Below are 19866 nucleotides of genomic sequence, written 5' to 3'. Positions count from 1 at the left end.
GGCCCTCATCAGATACATAATGAGCTCCGGACACTCTGGAACTAGAGAAACCCAGGCTCTGATATACACAAGAAAACAGTGGGCTGGAGTTTGGTGAAGGCTTCTATCCTCTATCTAAGGAGTTCTTATGTGTGAATATTAACTTTTTTCTCAATTTTCCTGGATTTTGTCTTCAAAAGTCCTATTAGACTTCCTAGACTGAGTTCATAGTTTGAAAAGTTGTAAATTTGTATTTTTTTTATTACTTTTATATTTTTAAGGGGTATCTTTATCCTCAACCCTTTTCAGTTTTTAATGTCTTTATTTGTGTTTTTACATGATGCGTGTACATGTTTTACTTCCTAAGGACGCCTAGTTTCTGTAATATCTCCCTCCCTCTCCTTCTCTCCTACTCTCCTTTTCCCCCTCCCCCTTTGTCCCCTATCTGCTTCCCTCCATATCCCAGGCTGGACTTGAACTCCAGAGTCTCCAGCCTGTCTCCTTGCTGGCATTACAGATGTTCCTCTCAATGTCTGGCTTCTTTATTTCTATTTTTGATTACTTTTGGAAATTTTCTGCTGATCTTTGCGTTGTCTTTGTTTCTTCCAAGTCCCCTTTTTTGCTTATTTTGGTTGCAGTGTTTCCCATTGGAGCCGTCTTCCCATGCCTGCTGATCCTTGCTTTGTTCAGTTATATTTAAGGGTGGACACTTAACTGTTGACTGGGCATCTGTGGGTGTAGGGTCATACAGCAGAGACCCGTCCTGCTTATTTCCCCAAATGGAAAAACCTAGGTATCCATAGATATTTCTGGGTCTTTTCTACAGAAGGATTCCTAAAGAGGATTTAGCCTGCTCTATGTGTGTGTGTGTGTGTGTGTGTGTGTGTGTGTGTATGTGTGTGTGTGTGTCTGTATGTCAGTCTCTGTTTATCTGTCTCTGTGTGTGTCTTGTGTGTGTGTCACTTTGTTTATCTGTGTGTGTGTATGTGTGTGTCGAGTGGGACGCGACAAGTTTGTGTGTGTGTGTCGTTATCCCTGCATATCTCTGTGTGTGTCAGTTTATGTATCTCTGTGTGTTTGTGTGTGTCAGTCTTTGTGTGTATCTATGTGCCTGTGTGTGTCAGTCTCTGTGTCTATCTGTGTGTGTTTGTGTGTGTGTGTGTCAGTCTCTGTGTGTATCTGTGTGTCAGTCTCTGTGTGTATCTGTGTGTGTGTCAGTCTGTGTGTGTGTGTTGGGAGGAGTAGTGGGCTGTTGCTATCTTGTTTGCTCTAAGGCGTTTATTCTGCCCCACTCTCAGAGCTTCCTCCCCTTGCTGAGCCTGAGTCTTCTGCTGACTGTACCAGGTGAGTAGCTTCAGGAAAGGAACCCAGATCTGACTGCTCCTTGACTGATCTTTCAGGAAGTCGGTGCTCCTCTTAGCCCCACGGCACCGCTCCCCTCCCAATCACTGACTCCTGGAGCTCAGAGCATTCCTCAGGTTCTGTGCCAGGGGTTGGCCACTTAGTGGTTCCTTGCTCAGCTGGCACTTAGCAGAGTAGATAAAGTAGGATCTCAATTTAGCTCCTGCGTGGTGATCAGCTGTGACTCCCTGGGGGTCTGCCGCTTGTCTTGGGTGCTGTTATTTCTTTCCATTAAGTATCGAGTTTCGCTTTTGTTCTTTTAGTGGGGTTTGAGGAGAAGATAGAGGAAAAAATGTTCAGCTTTCTGTTTTTTTTAAAAAGACTTATTTATTATTATATCTAAGTACACTGTAGCTGTCTTCAGACACACCAGAAGAGGGTGTCAGATCTCATTATGGATGGTTGTAAGCCACCATGTGGTTGCCGGGATTTGAACTCGGGACCTTCAGAAGAGCAGTCAGTGCTCTTAACCACTGAGCCATCTCTCCAGCCCAGCTTTCTGGTTTTATCAGAAATTTATTTCATCTCTTTAGCCAAACTCCCAAGCTTCTGCTTCCTGATGTTGCTGCGTGCATGCTCCAGAGATTCTCCCCTGCACGCACCTTTGTGGTGCCGTGGATGGAACACAGGGCTTGGGGCATGCTAGCACATTCTCTACCACTCTGGTGTGACCCCAGGCCTGAGGTGGTTGCTAAACAATTGAATATATGTTTCTACAATCATTAGCTTTCCAGACAGACCTAAAGATGCAATTTTACAAAAATCATGGTTTATTTTGAAATAGACATAAGCACGGGCGGCAGAGTCTGCCTTTTCCTAAGCTAAGCAGAATGAAACATCATCATGGACTGCTGGGATCATGAATGGCGAGGCCCAGAGCTGTGTTTTGCCCCATAAGTGACCATATGGGCTATCTTGAGAAGTCTGGTAACCTATCTGGGTCTCAGTTGACTCAACCCACTTGGTCAGGTGTTGGCTTAGTTCTATGTACTGAGGAGCTGTTGTGTGCAAAGCATCATAGTTTTATGCCAACCTGATACATGCCAAAGTCATCCAAGAGCAATTAAGAAATGCCTTCATAAGATCAGGCTGTGGGCAAGCCTCTAGGGTAATTTTCTTGATTGGTGATTGGAGTGGTGGGTCGGTCCCTGGGCTGATGGTCCTGGGTTCTGTAAGAAAGCAGGCTGAGCAAGTCATGAGGAGCAAGCCAGTCAACAGTACTCCTCCATGGCCTCTGCATCAGTTCCTGCCCCTAGGTTTCTCTACCCTACTTGAGCTCCTGTCCTGACTTTCTTTGTTGATGTAGTGTGAGCTGAATAACCCTCTACTTCCCCAGCTTTGCTTTGTGGTCATGGTGTTCTGTAGCAGCAATAGAATCCTAAATCAAGAGAGCATGTTATTCGGACCTTTCCAGAGGTCACTGCTTAGGTGGCCATGTGGTGTTTTCCATGTTAATCTGTTGTGGTATAATGTTGGCTCCATGTTTTTCTCCAAAGCTTAACTCAGTGTCTCCTTCATATATCTTATCTCTTTCTAGACTGTGGCCACCATGTAGGAAAGTATAATCCTGTCTTTGGCATCTACCACAGTTCTTGGCACATAAATGGATTAGAGCAAATGTTGATTTTTTTTTTCCACCAAGGAAAACTTGAAAGACCATGATAATGCAAGTCTGCCAGAGTCAGCAGTTTTCTCAGAGGAACGGTTTACATGTTGGGTCCTATTGCACATTTCCTGGCCACTCATGCCAGTGAGAAGTTCAGATGTGTTGATGCTGAGGTCAATGGAGAGAACCGTAAGGTTCAGGATGGCAGCCCTAGCCCTTGAGGACCGTTTTCCTCCTGCTGGGTTGTGGTCATGAACTTGTTCAATAAGCCTCATTTTGTTATAATGTAAGATGGATTTCATCTTAACTATGGCAGTGAATTACATATAGATTATACATAGATAGGTTTTTAAAGATACTTAGGGGCTTTTTCAGAGCTTGCTTTGGCTTTCTTAAGCCTATGAACTGTGTGCCAGGACTGCTGAGTGGAACTTTCAGGGATTAATGGGCTCCACTGAGGACCTTTCATGGTGTGGGTGGCTCCCTGACAGATTGCATTGGGAGACCTGGGGCACCTTCTCAGGCAAGGCTCTCCTCCCACTGACAACACTGCTGGAGAATCAATACCGATAAGGGAGATGAAGTACTGTTAAAAAAAATACCTGGAGAGAGTTTTGCTTTTGATTTGCTCAGTGGATAGTTTTAAGCACTGGGGGATGTACTGGGCGCCACGAATATCATGGTAAAAGGAAAATGGCACCCGTTCTCCTGCCATCATAGGCTAGAGCTCAGTTGTCCAGCATGGTAGCCGCTAGCTGCTTGTGACTGTGTAAATTCATTTCAATGGACTACCAACATAACTTGAGTCTCTCATCCATGTGTGCCACAGTTGAACGCTGAGTGACTCTCTGTGCTTGGTGACCGTTCTGTGGATAGCACAGGTCCAGAGCTCATTTCAGAGGGTTCTTTCAGGCAGACAGGATGGCAGACCTAAGACTCTAGTTTCTACACTGGACGTCTGTGACTAGCTTTGCTTTGTAGGTGGAGAAGGCAGAGGCACAGAGGGTTGTTTGCTTAAGGTTAGGACGTTGGGTGGACTGAGGAGGGTCTCTTCTTGCTGAGTGTTGCTCTCTTGAGTGATGTAGGGCTGGAGAGAGACTAGGAGTCTGGCCTCTCTTCCCACGCTACTTGATTCAGATCCTGGCTGAGCTCGAGAGCAACTCAGTGCCTCAGTTGTGAAAAAATAGGACTTCATAGAAGAGGAGGAGGAGGAGGAGAGGAGGAGGAAGAAGAGGAGGAGATGATGATCCAATTATGCAAGTGTTAGGACCTGGACACAGCTGTCTCAGTAGATACAGGTCACAGTCATTATTGTTGAATCAGAGTCTCACATAGCCCAGGCCAGCTTCGAACGTCCTGATCCTCGGTCTCTACCTTCAAGGTCTGGGATTGTGGGTGTGCCATCATGCTTGGTTTATGTGGTGTTTCCTGTATCCTAGGCAAGCAGTCTCCCTGTGGAGCGCCGTCCTCCATCCCTGTAAGCACCGTTACAGAGAATGAAACAAGGGCAGAAGTTACAGAGCCCGTGAGGCATCTTCAAATAGAAGACTGGAGACTAGAAAAAGAATATTGCCAGGTGAAGCTGTGTTCCTTGATCCACTGGGCACCCGGAGCAGGGCAGAAGTGATGATTTCAAAGCCAGGGACTGCTTTGGTCGTGTGAAAATGCCAGTGTGTTCGCAGTTTGTCTCCCCAGGCTGATCACTCAAACCCTGGATCTTTTTCTGTCTCATTCTTTCTGATTTGCCCCGTCTTGTCCTCACAGAGTCCTCCTACCATCTCTGTCCTCGGGGAGAAGTGGGGTCACATCACATGCTAGAACGGAAATGTGCACGAGAGGAGTTCAGATGACAAAAGGGACAGAAGTTGGGTCAGGTAGCAGTTGGGGCTTGATCTGCTCTTCAGGGTTTCAGGTCTTGGTGATGTCATTCCCACCGTTGCCCCATCTTGCCAGTAGGCCTATCTAAAGTAACACACTGCTCTAGCTACGGACGCCTCATTTTCTTGAATGAAGAGAAAGTTCTGATGCTGGTCTCAGGGATGGCAGGCAGGTAGAGCCCTGCTTTTATATGGAGCTTTAGCTTAGGACGTGTCCTACAGCTGGTGGCAGTGCACAACAAGAACCCCAGAACTGGACTGCAGTTTGAGGGCAGTTTGGGCTATGTAAATATCGCATACACGCACACGCACAACATCTAACATGGTTAGAGATGTAGATCAGTTGCCTAGCATGTGCGGGGTCTGGGCTTCTTACCTCAGCACCACTCTAGTCTATTTCATTCATTAATTAAGTGTTGTTAAGGGAGAGAAAGGGGCCTGGTGTCCCCTGACAGGCAGGCAGTCAGCAGTGTGTTTCTGGTATTGAGGTAGGATGGGTATATTTGCTCTGACGAGGTAGGAGGGGACCACTCAGGCAAGGCGGGCACTTCAGATATAGGTGAGGGATGTGGCGTCATGTCTCGTCCAAGTTGGGAGCACAGGGCAAACAAGTCTAGTGATGCATGTGAGGCACGTGCCTATAAATGGCCGATCCAGCACTGACTTCCTGTGAGGAGACTTCCCAACAGCCTGAATTCTCAAGATCAGGAAGGAGTGAGTGCAGGTTGCCTGAATGCTGGTACTCGCGAGCATTGGGTGCTTAAAGCTTGACCTGTAACTGGCTCTGTCAGCCATTTGCCTTACTGTCCCATTTTTTGCCTTGATGTTCTATCTGGGTGGGGGAGGTGGGTGTTGTGCCTTATATACGGTGGCTACAATAGGAATAGGTGTTGAGTAGATCCTGCAATTGCCCTTCTGCTCACCAGTCAGCATGAACACTCATTACTCATTTATATAGTACCTTGTGCATTGATTATTCACGGCAGCCTGGAGGGCTGACCTTTGAGCTTGGTTTCCCAGTGTGAAAGGGCATGCACTGTAGATTCCAGAGTGTCTCCTATTGCTTAGAGTCTGTGTGGTACTTGGGAGCTGTGCACATGAGCAGTTTCCTTCTCTGATATACGAACATACAAAATCATTTGCAGGTTACCTTTCTCTCCATGGATTCTCTTTAGTCAGGGCAATGCCAGGGTTGGGTGACTGTCTCCTGTGAGCACAGGATGTATTGGCCAAGGCTCACAGTTTGTTTTAGCAAGTAGGGTGGGAAATGGGGACATTTTCCTGATGTCTTGTTCTTAGGGAGTCTTTCTAAGGCCAGGGCAGCACAGATACTGGGTTCTCCTGCTCTTGGCCTTGCTTCCTAGACAGTGAGCATGGCAGACTGTGACAGGGGACTGGCAGGATCTTGAAGGTAGAGGATGAGGTAGGTAGGACTGGAACTGGAGCTGGGAGATCTAAATCACTGCTCCAGTGGCCTGGTCAGTAGAGATCTGGGAGAGAAGCTAAGGCCAGAGTAGGAACTGTTTTTAAGCCGAACAAAGAGAACAGAGGCTCCGGGGATAGCAAAATCCCAACAGGGATTGAAATTACAGAAGCTGGAGGAAGCCGGGAGAGCCTCAGGCTTCCGCAGGGTTTGGTGGTGTCTGCTGAAAATCAGATTGCCAGGCCCTCAAACCCTGACCAAGGTATTGTAGGCCTTCTCAGACCATTTTCTGTTTGCTTTGTGGTACATGGTGCATAAGTGAGCCAGCACTGGCAGGTGTGAGGGGGCGAGGCCTCTTGGGAACTGGGAAATATTAGTCATCCCTGCGCACTGATAGAAGATATGCGCCTTGTCAAGACAGCTGTTGTGGGAGGCCCCACGGCTGCCAGCCAGCCTGCATGACAGTCCACGTTCTTGGCGTTATCTTTAATTATTAAAGTTCTGGGCTATTTAAGTGCTCACCTGAAGGCTCATTGTGAATAAATTTTCCTTTCTCAGCTCGAGCAGAGGAGTTTGTGGTCTGTGGTTCTGCATTCCACAGGTGGCTCTCGCAAGGAACCCTCAGGAAAGATGCCCTTGATTGCAGGGTGCAGACCTTGTGGGCTGCGTGCGCTTGCTTTTGAATTTATTTTAAGTGAGTCCTTAATTTTGTGAATATAGCGTTTATTTATTTATTTATTTTTAACTGTAGGCCAGTCAGAGAGACTGCTGCTGGAATATGTAAAATAGTTAATCCGTCATTAAACGGCCAGGAGCCTTTGATTGGTGGTACCCATGGCAACCTGCATAGCGTTTAGGGATCTTTTGGGATTCTGGACTTCTCAGAAAAGATGGAGCAGGAAGTTTGGGGGTGCCTGAGAGCTTACCTGCTAGGCTTGCCCTTGAGGCTAGGGTTAGGGTAGGGCTGAGCCAGTCCTCCAGAGGTTGGAGGTCAGGAGTGGGCTAGACGGGAGGAGAGTAGAATTGGAGAGGAGACTCAGGTTCCTTTAGGGTTGGCTCATTTTTTATTGTTATTGGTCTCTGAGTCCTGGTGTTTACTGTCCTCTCTCCAGCCCCAGGACTTCAGCATGTGTACGTCCTTGGCCTCCTGTACTCTTTTCTCCCTTCATGTCAGCTCCGGTCATCCTTGAATCTCATCTGAAGCACCATGTGCTCTCGGAGACCTTTGACCCTGCAGACTAAATTAACCTCTTAGTGTCTCATGGTTCTGTAGCTCTGGACAGAACATTCTTCATAGCATTTGTCTCAGCTGCTATGTAAGGCTGGTCGGTGTGCCCATCCCACCAGTCTGTTGGCTCCCTGAAGAGAATGGCAGGGCCACGTCTTGTCACCACCACATCCCAGCAAGTAGCTGGCTCACAGCAGGTGCTATAGCTGTAGTGTAAATTAAATCATTTGATTATTTGCTAAGTTTTGGAGTTTTATACAAGATTCCTGGAAAACAAAGAAATGATACCACCATCACCACCACTACCAATAATAATAATAATAATAATAATAATAATAATAATAATAATACCAATAATAACAACAACAACAACCCCTTCTTTCCTCAACAGAGTCTTCAAGATATCCACTGAGGTACAGGAGGAAACAATTATAGTTGAAGTTCTATTTATTCTTTAAAAGAAATGCATGGATTTCTTATTTATAGTACTATAGATTTTATAGTTAGCGCATAAGTAAATATGTCTAAAGCTATTTAACTAACAGGAAGGTGTGATTGGAAACTGGTGACTGTTGCTCTCAGGAAGAGGTTGGTAAGTGGAAGGGCTTTTACATTAATGTATGATGCCCATACGTTACCTGTGTTAGGTGATGGTGACACGTGGACGCACAGGAAGGGGTGGGACCTGAACCAACAGAAGGCATTCCCAGTAGAAGACCGAGGAACTGGCACATGCAAAGGCAGGGTGGTATGGAAGGCCTTTAGTGAGGGCAGATACTGCAACATGGCTGGAGTGTGACACAGAAGGGCTTCTGGGTGCCCTCTACGCTGATTGGGGACATTTGGGAATGGAGACTCCCAGCTAGGAAAAGCTGGGCAGGGCAGACCTGGGGTGGTAGGGAAGAAGAGAGTTGTGCAAAGGTGCCTTAGGAAGTTACAGTATAAGGAATATGTGGGAGTCACAAGAACATGGCAGTGTTGGGGAGGAGGGACCATGCCGTAAACACTGAATGTGCTCCATGTCATACAGCTCCCGGTCTTCATTGCACAGTGGATGGGCCCGCCTCTCTAAAACCTTCATCAGACCGCTCTGTGAAGTTCTTATTTTTCTCTACCTGGCATAGTTTTTATCTTAATATGTTCTGGCCTACAACAGTGCATATGAATGAGAAAGCGACATGCGGTGTATGTATGTAAATGTGCGTACTTGGTGTTTCCTTACCTGTGTAATCAAGCTCACTCTTTGCCTTTTCCTTTCTTTTTTGTTTTGTCTTTTTGTTTTCAAGTCCAAGACATGAAGTAATTACGTAATTAGACTCCACATTGAGTGTGGCTAGATAAGGTGTAATTAAAGAAGAAAGCCTAATTTTGGAAGAATGATAAGAGGTCATTTGACTCAGTCTGGGCCCAAATCCAATCTTGGAAGAACAGTAAGAGGTCATTTGGATATAGGGAGCTTGAGGCCACCCTGGAGCCCAGACTGGCCTGAGGGCTAGATGGATTCCATTTCAATTCACTGTGGAAGCCATTCAGTGGGCATCCTCTTGATACAGGGTGAGTCAGTACCAGAAGACCTGGATTTCAGGGAGGGCATGAGGGGACATGGCTTAAGAATAATCAGGATATTCTAGACCAGGAGTTCAAGACAACTGGGGTGGACGTGGACGTGGCGGGTGAGGGTAGGGTAGAGGCAGGTGCCCTTTAAGCCATGCTTTGGAAGGAAAGGAGAATTTCAAGTGCAAGGACAAGAGGCACTTGGATTTTTGGGGATGAATGCCAGCGCCAAGGTTGGAGGTAGAAGGGACATGGCCGTGTTGGTCATTTCGTGGTGTGGCGAGGTCGTGCTTCTGTGGCCTTGGCAGTTTGACAGACAGCAGTAGGCTGATCACGGTTGTGTCGTGGTGTCTGGGTGGAGGAGTTACTGTTGTTGCAGGTGGTAGAGGTCAGGGCAGGCTTCCTTTAAACAGGTTTGGTAGGAGATCAGAGGGTTAGATGGGTTCAAAAGGAGAGAAGGAAGTTGTATGAACCAGGAAGGTCCTGTTCTTACTCCAGCCCTGCTTTGGAACCAACAGAGAGATCTTAGGTCAGTCACTTCCTTTCCTGAGCCTGGGAGAGTCACCACTACGGTTTGGGCTTCTTTCAGACTCTCTAGTCATCAGAGCCCTGGGCTCTGGGGCAAAGGGAAGGATCTGGGGTGAGGACTTGTGGGGCCACCTCAAGGTGGTGAGAGAAGAAACCACAGAGTCCTCTTCCTTGTCCTCACAGAATGGGCAGGAGGCAGGGGAGGCGCTCTGGTGACCAGGTTTGAGTCATCTTACATTTTTGAGACTGACATAATGTATGTAGAACCTCCTCGTGTGTCAGGGTTGAAAATTAAGTGCTCCATTCTGGGGCGGAACAGAGGAGTTAGTTCATCTCCCTGAACTCACAGAAAGGAAATCGTTCGCTTAAGGACCTGCTAAACTCGCCGTCTCCCCCAAGGCCAATCTTGGGAAACTTCTCTGGCCTCAGTCTTGAGGACCTCTGTGCAAAGAAGGCTGCAAGGCAAAGGAGCAGAGCCTTGGAGGCTGAGCTGCAGGGGTAGAGAGGAAGGACTTCTAGAGCAGAGAACAATTGTAGCTATGATGGCAGACCTCACAGTAGTGAGTCCAGGAAGCAGGAGGGCGGGCTGTGCTCTCCCTTGTTTGCTTGTCTGCTTGCTTGGTTTTGAGATAGGGTCTCACTGTGTAGCCTTGGCTAGCCGGGAGACCAGGTTGGCCTCAACCTCAGAGATCTTATCCACCTCTTCCTCTGGCGTGCTGGGATTGAAGGCGTGTGCCATCACGTCCAGCATACTTTCTGAATACTCATTGTGTATACTAGCTGATTCACATGCGTCCTTGGCCTCAGTGTCATAATTGTGATGGCTAATTTTGGTCGTCAGCTTGATACACTTGGGGTGAGGGAACGTAGCTTAGGAATTAATTGCTTTTATCAGATTGACTTCTAGTGAGCATTTTCTTGATTGCTAATTGATCCAAGGCCCCAGCCTACAGTGGACGGTGTCACCTCTGGGCATGTGGTAGCTGAGTAAGCACTCCTCTGTGGTCTCTGCTTTGGTTCCTGCCTCGAGCTCCTGCCGTGGGTTCCCCTTAATGATGGACTCTAACCTGTAAGCCAAATTGAGGCCTTTCTTTCCAAGCTAGATTTGGTCCTGATGTTTTATCACAGCAACAAAGAGCAAACTGGGACAATAATCCTTCCATCATTTCTGCCTCTGTTATTATCCTGGTCCACAGATAAGGTTGTGGGATTGGAGGGAGGATCTTGTTTCTCTAGGGTCTTAGTGGTATTTCATTTTATTTCCATTCCCAACTCCTGTGGCAATAAATACCTGTTACTCTGCTGGCTGCCTTGGAAATGTAGGGCAGAGAGAGTGACTTGACTCTATGACGCTCATGCCCAAGTTAAGCGCTTTTCTAAAACACAGCTTTAACTCCTGTTCCTGGCACAGCATTCCAGAATAGTTCAAAACCATCGTAACTGCAGCCGGGGGCACTCTGTGCTCATCACGGCCAGACCCCTGATTCACAGATTTGGAAACTGGGACGCAGGAAGGAGAGAGGATATGTTGAGGTCAGGGGCAGAGTGGAGATGAGAAGTGGAAGTCTGAAGACTGGTCCTTAGAGCTATTTTAAGGCTCCCTGTGGAAAAGTTTGTATTTAGACAACAATGGAGACCTTTGTCCAGAGAGTTGGTGTGGGCAAGGTTGAGTCTGAGCGGTCCTCTGTGTGTTTGTGCGCACACAGTTGTGTTTCCTTCACTAGAACCTCAGATGTCTTTGAACTAGCCCAAAGGATTCCTTCAGACCAAAGGCTTTGAACAGGTGGGAAGCGCTTAGGAAGAAGGGGAAAGGTCAAAAGCCACAGAAATAGATGTGTAAACTGTAAGCTTGGCTAAGGGGAGTTTTTAATTGGTTGAACCCTGACCATATAAGGCAATCTTGAGGCGTCATATGCCATTTCTATGGCTTTACTCTAAAGTAGGTATTCCCCTCCCACAGTTTTTCAGAAGGAACTAAGATTGTGACCCTACCCAAAGTCATATATTTGTAAGACAGGGCCAGGAGAGTGTGCTGGCCACTTTCCTGTCACTGTGATAAGATACCTGGGACAATAAACATACAAGGAGGAAAGGTGTATTTGGCTCATAGTTTCAAAAGTCTTATTAGTCCATGGCAGTCTGGCCTTATCATCAAGGTCAGCAGCCCAGGATGGTGGAGGCATGCGAAGGGAGCTAAAGTGCTATGGCGGATGGACAGGAGACAGAAAGACAGCATGGGCCCAGTACCCTTGTCATGGGCAGTCCTCTGTTCCTTTCCTTAGGTTCTACCTTCTAGACATGCCACCATTCCCCAGAAACATTGCTGTCTGGGGACCAAGTCTTCAACATTTAGGCCTTTAAAGATCCACACTATAGCTGGGCAAGGTCCCCACACCTTGGTTCCAATGCTTAGAGGCAGGTGGGTCTCTGAGTTCAAGGCCAGCCTGGTCTACAGAGCAAGTGCCAGGGCAGCCAGGGCTACACAGAGAAATTGTGTCAGTCTAATGCTCTATCTTTACACACACACACACACACACACACACGAGAGAGAGAGAGAGAGAGAGAGAGAGAGAGAGAGAGAGAGAGAGAGAGACTTTTATGAGAGGTAGAAGTATTTTAGGTTTTGTTGGTTTGTTTGTTTGTTTTTTACTGACACCTAATAGACAGTTGTTGACACGGAGTGAGCAAATGGTCAGAGATGGTGGGCCTAAGGTCTGCTGGGCAGCTGTAGCCTTTGGTGGCTGGACCCTGTGATATGGTCAGGTTGTGAAAGACAGAAAGGTGGATGGAGTCAGAAGGTGTGAGCTGGATTTCAGGATCCGCAACAGCGACTGGATCTGTCCTATGAGAGGATGGCCGAGATCACCTTCTTGCTTTCTGGGAGTGGTTTTGCCATGCTCCCAGTGTAATTACTAACAGCGCCCCTGCCAGTTTCAAATATGCCTGTGTGGGTGGTAAATTTTATGGCTCAGCAGTCCAGAGGCATCGTGAAACAGAGTCTGTGAGGGTTTCACAGTGGGACACAGTTGAGTAGGCTTAGGAAGGAGAGTGTCCCTAGTACCATGGAGTCTGGAGGCAGGTGATGAGACACCCTCTAGGCTGGCAGTTCAGGCCTGACCTCAGGAGCTGCAGAGATACCCAGGGAGTAGTTATTGAAATGACACCACGCAGTCCCTAAAACGGGTCCAGGCAGCTCTCCCGACAAGCAGTCTTCTAACTGGAAGTTATGATTGATAAGAAAAAGAAATACTACAATGTGCCCATTTCCTGAACAATTAAGAGCCAGAGAAGCGTCTGCCCAGCCTCTCCAAGGGCCTGGCACATCCCTTAGCTATTCACTTTCTTAAACCCGCCATTGTCCTCTGGAATTTAAAATAGGTTATGAATGTGCTTGATGTCAGGAGAGATAAATGTGTGAGGAGGACCGTAGTCAATACATTTCCTTTTTAAGTAGAGACAATATAAAGAGCTCGAGTCAGCCCTGAATCAGTCTCGCTCTGTTGTCGTGATTGTGTAAAACCTGGGCTGCTCTGTGTCTGTGTCACACTGTGGCTATTCCCCTCCGTCCTTCCAGCCTAGCAGCCCCCATGGACTCCCAGCCTTTTTAGGCCATGCACAGCTAGCTCTCCTCACTCGGGCCGTTTTGTGGGCCCTGCAAAGACGTGGTGCGATGAGTGTTGGGTGATTTGGTGCTCTGTCTAGGGGAGCTCTTTGGGGTGACATTCAGCGGTGCTCCCAAAGGAACCTTTTGGTCTGGAGAAAGTTGGGAAGAAGATGTTTAACCTTTTGAAATGTTTGCTATGCAGAGTTTAGAAGTCAGAACACTATGAAAAATACGCAGGTAGCTGTAGCTACTTCTCTTCCGTGTCTGCTCTCCTCCTTAGGCTCAGCTAGGCAGAGTGAGCGCGTAGTCCAGTTTTCCCAGTGCATTTCCAGTGTTCATTTTTGTCCCAGCATATGGTCAAGGGGCATTCTCTTCCTCAGTAATTATGTCACTCAACAGATAGTTTCTTGCGTATTCTTCCAAGATATCTGAAGGCAGGTTCATGGATAAAGGGGAAAGGGAGAATGGTTGCTTGTATCACTTAACTGTGTCCTGGAAACTATGTCCAGGCAAGTGGGAGTGTCCTCATTTTGCTACACTGTCTCAGCAAAGCCGTTGTCCTTCCCTCAGTTTACTAATTAGTTACTATTTGGGGAAGAAGCAAAAGGCTGTAGGAAGTGAAGACATCTCATTTTAAGACAAGTGAGCTCAGGAGTAGACTTTTATATTGGAAGTAACTGTTAGACAGAAACTTTGTGTTTGGCACGTTGGAGGGAATGGACTTTGCCTGTTCTGGTTGGAACCCTTAAGGCTGTGGTTCTGTCTTCCCAGTGTTGTAACCCTTTAATACAGTTCCTCATGCTGTGGTGACTTCCAACCATAAAATTATTTCATTGCTACTTCATGACTGTAATTTTGCTATTGTTATGAATCGTAATGTAAATATCTTGATATGTAGCTACAAAGGGGCCGCAGCCCACGGGTTGAGAACCACTGCCTTAAGGTCTAGCTCAGGTGCCTCAGCTCTTCAGCAAGGCTTTCCTGACTCACTGACCACACTTCCTTGGTATCTCTAGTGATCCACTTATCCTTGCCTCTATCCATCTGTCCAATGTCCAACATTATACCAGTCAGTGTTCAGCGAGCCCTTCCTAGTGTCAAGATCTTTGTTAGATATATACTTAGGAAGATGATGTGAACTTTGCTCAGAGAGTTAGAAGAGTGTTAACCTTAGACCCAGGGTGCAGAGGGTGCCTGGCCTCTGTGGAGCTTGGGAGGAATGGGGAGAATTCTGAAGATGGCGCTTGCTCTTTGGTTTCTATTACATTTGCCTTATCTGGGCTGTTAGATCTGTGATCTTTATGTCCTCTCCAGCTCTGGCCCCTGCCCTGTCACTACAGTCCCTGGTGTGGTGTTTAGCATTTAGTAGCTATTCAGGCATTTCTTGAACAGGGTGAAAATGAGCCCACATTAGTTAAGTGAACCTAAAATCAAATGCATTAACATTGCCAGGCAGAGGTGAGGTGTTCTGCACTGCTCTTAGCCGTCATGACCTGTGTGATCAGCTGGAATCCTCTAAGTTACTGCCTTCCCCTCCCTTTAGTCTGTCTCTATCAACCTAAGGAGTTTCTGTCCTTCCCTCTACACGTTAGCTCTGCCATCCTGAGAAAACACGCTCCCTGACAGTGCTGCAGAAAAGGGAGCCATAAGCCCTCCCCTACCCTGGAATCATGACCCTTTGGGCTCTTCTGTCTGGTGGCTCAGTGACTCTTCCTTTCATCTAATAACTTCAGCTTCCTTTGTAGCTTCCTGGTGCCACAGGGCTGATCGGTCCAGGATAAGAGATACCGAGTCCCGGAAATTGACCTTTTACTACAGTTAAAAAGGCCGCAGGGAGAATGGTGACGACCAGTTGTGTAGCCTTGAGCCCTTCCTCGCCAAGTGGACAGTGGTTAGCATGGCAGGGAGTTCTGGGTCCCCAGCTGTGGTGGCTCAGGAGCAGCAGCGGTGTTGGGTTGTCACGGGAAAGGCTTTTGGCCAGATGTTAGCAGCTGGTTTCCTAAGTGTGTAGAAGCAGCCTCTGGGAGGAAGAGGTGAGATTTGCTTCAGAGCCCAGATTTCCCTCATCTTTCCTTCCCACGGTAGCTTTTCTCAGGAAGTAGGGAGGCAGGATGGTCTCTCTCTCTGGGAAGTCTGTTCTGAGTTGATGTTTTAAATGCAGACTGTGTGCCCGGCACCGCTCTGGAGTCACCATGGCCTGTGAGATCAGTTATTCTTAAACTTTGGGGAGCAGAAAGACCCTTTGTGGTGCTTATGTGTATTCTTCCCTATTCGGATGTAAAAGCCTGCATTTTTAATATGTTCCCTAGGCTGTGCAGCCTGTATCTGGATATTTTCAGCTTGAGGTAACAAAACCTAAGCTAAAACGGCCGGTGGCAACTGGGAAACTAATTATTTCTTAAACGGGAGGCGTTTCTTGTGGCCTGTACTGTGACTTGTGACATCCTGACTTGAGACATAGGGTGGGCTTTAGAGTTGACCATTGTGATGCCTGAGTGAGGGCAGCAAGTCCCCCGGTCCTGCTTGCCTTGCTATCATTAGCATTGAGGGCTGCAGCGTTTCCACACCTGTCAGGCTTGCACTTCAGGCCTGAAGGCTACAGATAGATGCTGGCAGTCTCTCGGGACTTGGAAGCTTCTGGAAGAACATCACACACTCTTCCTATCTTCTACTCTAGGCTGGGTTTAAGTCTTTCTGAGTCAGTCACGGAGCAGTCATTCCTTGTGGAAAGGGATTACACTTCTTGTTCACGGAGTGGAGAAGTGGGGGTGGGGGGCACGTTTCCGGACCCAGAGGTAGGGTGGGCTTTACTCTGTGGTAAAACAGGGGCAGTACCTGAACAAACAGAGGCTTGGTCTGAAAGAGGGAAGCAGCATCCCAGACTGGCAAGGCTCCCACCAGGACCCCGCACACAGGTGCTTCGCCACACCCAGGGAATAAATAGGGACAACACTGGCTGTGATGTCCTGTGCCCTCAGGGTTGCTGGAAAGGTTATCTCTCTAGTGCAGCTGAGGAAATGAACCTCAGTGAGGCTTAGTAACTGGTCTCAGAAAAAACGCTTAGTTGGGGGGTTGGGAGAGAGAAGTGAGTTGCGTGAGACACCATTAGCTCTGAGACTGCAGACATCTTTAACATCTCTGATGTCCAAGCAGCCCCTACAATCCTCCTCCTCCTCCTCCTCCATGGTGGTAATTATTCCCGGCAGGAGGCCGTCTTCAGGACAAGAGTAAAATCTACAACACTTTCTCTAACCCCAAGTTGACGATGCATGAAAAAGGATAATAGTTGTGTGAGCTCCTGTTTTGTGAGTGAGGTCAGCCTGTCATCCCTTGTGCCTCATGTGCCGTGCATATATTGCTTCAAATCTGAGAAGTTAACCTATGAGGCTTGGTGTATCATCCGTGCTCTATGGATGGAGAAACAGAGGTGAAGGGGTGTGGCTGGAGGGGGCCGTCACACAGTTTAGGAGGCAGACTGCCTGCCTCCTGGCCATGCTACTTCTCTATGCAGTCAGTCCAAGGCTTATCAGTGGTGGCCAGCTTTGTTATGCCCCTGAAGGAAGGCACTCAGGAAAGGGGGTTTTAGTGTCATGGGTTTCCAAAGGAGCTGAATGTTCCTCAAGGGAATAATTCTCAGGGCAGTAGGAAACATATCCTGAGCACAATAAACACAAGAGAGAGTCAGGAAATCTTGTTTCAGTATCACAGATAAAATGTGACGAGGCGGGGCGAAACCCTCAGAAAGGCTTCAAGGGTTGTTGTCTTCGAAAATGGGAGGTTCTGAGGGTAAGGAGCCAGTGCTGACCGAGTAGACTCGTAATAAATGTGGGCAGCATAGCAGCAGTGGGTAGAGCATCTCACCACTTCTCTGGGAGCCCCCACTCTGCTGCTGTCCTTTCTGGGCAGTGCCCACATTTACAAAGCAGGGTCCTGACTTGCTCAGTGGGTAGAAGGATCAGATCAGAGAGGTGAAGGGGGAGTTTGTGCAGAGCCGTGCAAAGCATGGCACAGGGTTGAGACTGCCGTGTCTTAAGCTTAGTGCAGCCTCCCTGGCTGAGAGCTTTTAGTTGCCCAGAGTTTGTGGGCTCACCACATCTGGTTGGAGGGCAGCAGTCTAGCTTTGGCCTCTCTTTACAGTGGAATCTTCTGTCTGAAAACCTCCTCTCTCTTGAGTTTGGAGTCTTTCTTTTGGCTTGTGCCCCGGGCAGTCTTGGATGGGAGACTGCCACCTTGCCAGAGGCTGGTGGGGAACTAATGAGTGGTGTAATGAGCAGAGAGAAGTGCCTATGCTCAGTGTGAGAGGGAGAGGAGGGGGAAAGAAGGAGAGAGGGAGAGAGAGAGAGAGAGAGAGAGAGAGAGAGAGAGAGAGAGAGAGAGAGAGAGAGGGAGAGAGGCAGAGAGGGAGACAGGGGGGGGGGAGGCAGAGAGAGGAAGAGAGAGAGGAAGAGAACAGGTGGTCATGTTCTAGAGAGTCCTCTCAGAGACTCCTGTGCCAGGTATGGAAGAGTGAGGAGGAGGGGGTTGTGCACGGAGGGTGGACCCCAAGTGTGTCCAAGGGGCATCGATCTGAGGCTCTTTCCAAGTACAGCATACATCAGTCTGATCATCCTGGCTCTGGAGAGAAAATAACTCCAGCTTTCAGATATGAGCAAAAGAAATAACAGGCAGCCCTCCCGCCACCTAGTGAAACCCATCTCCAGCTCGGTAGAGTTTTGAGTCTGCGTGGTAAGGTGCTGGATTAGTTTCTTCCTTACTCTTTTTCTGCCCAGGTCCCGTTCATTAAACACCTTCTCAGTATTTGTTTTGCAAGTGTAACATGGCAGGTTGAGCTCTGAGCTGAGGTTTCACAGACAAAAGTCCTTGCCCTGGAGGAGCTGTCTCATAGGTAAACAAGATGATTACAAAGACGTATGAGAAGTGCTAACAGGCACGAGCAGGGTCCTGTGGGAGAAGGAGGAAGAGGTGGCATCAGAGCCTGGACTGTGTGGGAAGCGTGCCAGGTGCAGCCGCATCTTGGAAGGCATCCTAGGCAGAGGGAAGTTACAGCCTTCATTCTTGCAGTGAAAAAGTTCATGAAGACGTGCCCCGTGATAGAGATGGCTGGTGTCCAGCCCATGCCCTGCCGGTGCTCATAGTCGGGTGCCTAGGAAACCGCGTGACTGGAGTGTGGACAGAGTTCTCCTGCAACAGAAGAGCTCTGTTTAATTCAGTTAATATTTATTTACCAGTCTTTCTCAGAGCGGACCCTGTGTAGTGATCTTTGTGGATCTGACATTAATGGCTTACTTCATTTTCTGTTTCTGTGGCAAAGTAGGTAAGTCCGGATGCTTTATGGAGAAAGATCATAGTTCTCGAGACTCAAGAGCTTGTCCCCTAGCATCTGCTCTGCTCCAGAGAGGGTTGCCTGGTGGGTGGTATCACAGGGTTGGAGCATGTGAGGAAAACATGGTGAGACAGGAAGCAAGGGGCCTGGAAGGAGCCAGAGTCTTTCTAACAGTCTCTCTAACAGACTATTTTCTTGGGAATTAACCAACTCTAGTGAGGCTTCGATTCATCCATTTCTGAGAGTGTCTCCCTGTCTTAATTTCCTTCAACAGGGTTCCACCCCCTACAAGTTCCAGTTCCTCAGTACTGCCACACTGGGACCTAAGTTGTCAGATTTAGACTTCTGTGGGACGGACAAAGTGTATCTAGATTGTAGATATGTTTGGACATCTCTTACTTCCATGGCTTCCACTTTTTTTTCTCATTCATACTGGACCAGTTCAGTCTTTGTTAAAAGGCTAGCGTGGAACCACATACCCTAGACTAGCAGGGGCTGCTCGCTCGCACTCAGAACCCTTCTCTATTAGAAGAAGTGGTTTTTAATGCACAAAATAAACAACAGCTTTTCTTAGCCGCCCAGGAATTCCTACTTTCTTATCCTTTACCCTCAGGTATCTCTTAAGCAATTTCTATCCTAGGTCTTAACAGTTAAGAGTGTTGTCCTGCGGCTTTGTTCACTCCTGTTTCTGTCGTTTTGTCTTGTGGCTTTCCTCGTTCTGTAAGTGCAGATGTCCAGCTAATAAATTGTGACGAACCCCTTGGCATTACCCAGGCAGTGGGGATCCACAGCTGTCTTTAAGCTGTGAAAGGGGTAGAGACCATAGTTACCAAGAAGGTAAAGCCTTTTTTGTTTTCCTCCAGGGTCTTGCGTGGTTCTCTGTTCACAGTAGGTATATTGGAAGTGTTGTTGGCAGAATGGCTTTAACATAAAAATCACTATTGTGGTGTGTGTGCACACGTGCTCTAGCATGCAGTGGCTTGTGGGTAGAGGTCAAAGGTCAGCTTCGTAGCCTTGTTCTCTCCTTCCAGCTTTGTGTGGGTTCCTGGAATTGAACTCGGGTCCCCAGCTTTTGTGGCAATTTCCTTTACTCACGAAGTCATCTCACTGGCCAAGAATGGCTTTTTATGATATGCCAGTTATTTAGCTAGATTAAAAGCATGAAGTTTGAAGGGTGGATCGGTATGCTTTTGAATTTGCCCTTGGTTCTTTGCATGTTTGACTTTAATGGAAATTACCTGTTAGATGCAGGATTAGTGGCAGTGTAGAACAGCAGGGGGAGAAAGGCAGATCTTGTGTGTGTTTTCAGTACTTTGGTCATCTGATAGTTGTTCACTGTTAGT

At 47.7% G+C, this 19866-nt stretch overlaps 1 protein-coding gene across 22 annotated transcripts in view; it reads left to right on the top strand.

Moving 5' to 3' along the window:
• The window catches only part of Sorbs1 (sorbin and SH3 domain containing 1), a 221916-nt gene that overhangs the window by 7945 nt on the left and 194105 nt on the right, over window positions 1–19866 (top strand). Inside the window, exon 2 of one of the 22 annotated variants that reach the window (NM_009166.3) lies at window positions 4426–4562. The exons of the other annotated variants lie outside the window; for them this stretch is intronic. The gene's annotated coding sequence lies outside the window, so the exon portion shown is untranslated. The remainder of the gene's footprint in view (window positions 1–4425; window positions 4563–19866) is intronic. 22 annotated transcript variants of the gene reach the window in all.

This window comes from Mus musculus, chromosome 19 (genome assembly GCF_000001635.26).
Source record: "Mus musculus strain C57BL/6J chromosome 19, GRCm38.p6 C57BL/6J".
Lineage (NCBI taxonomy): Eukaryota > Metazoa > Chordata > Mammalia > Rodentia > Muridae > Mus > Mus musculus.
Note: the sequence above shows the minus strand (reverse complement) of the source record. Positions and strands in the feature narration are given on the sequence as shown.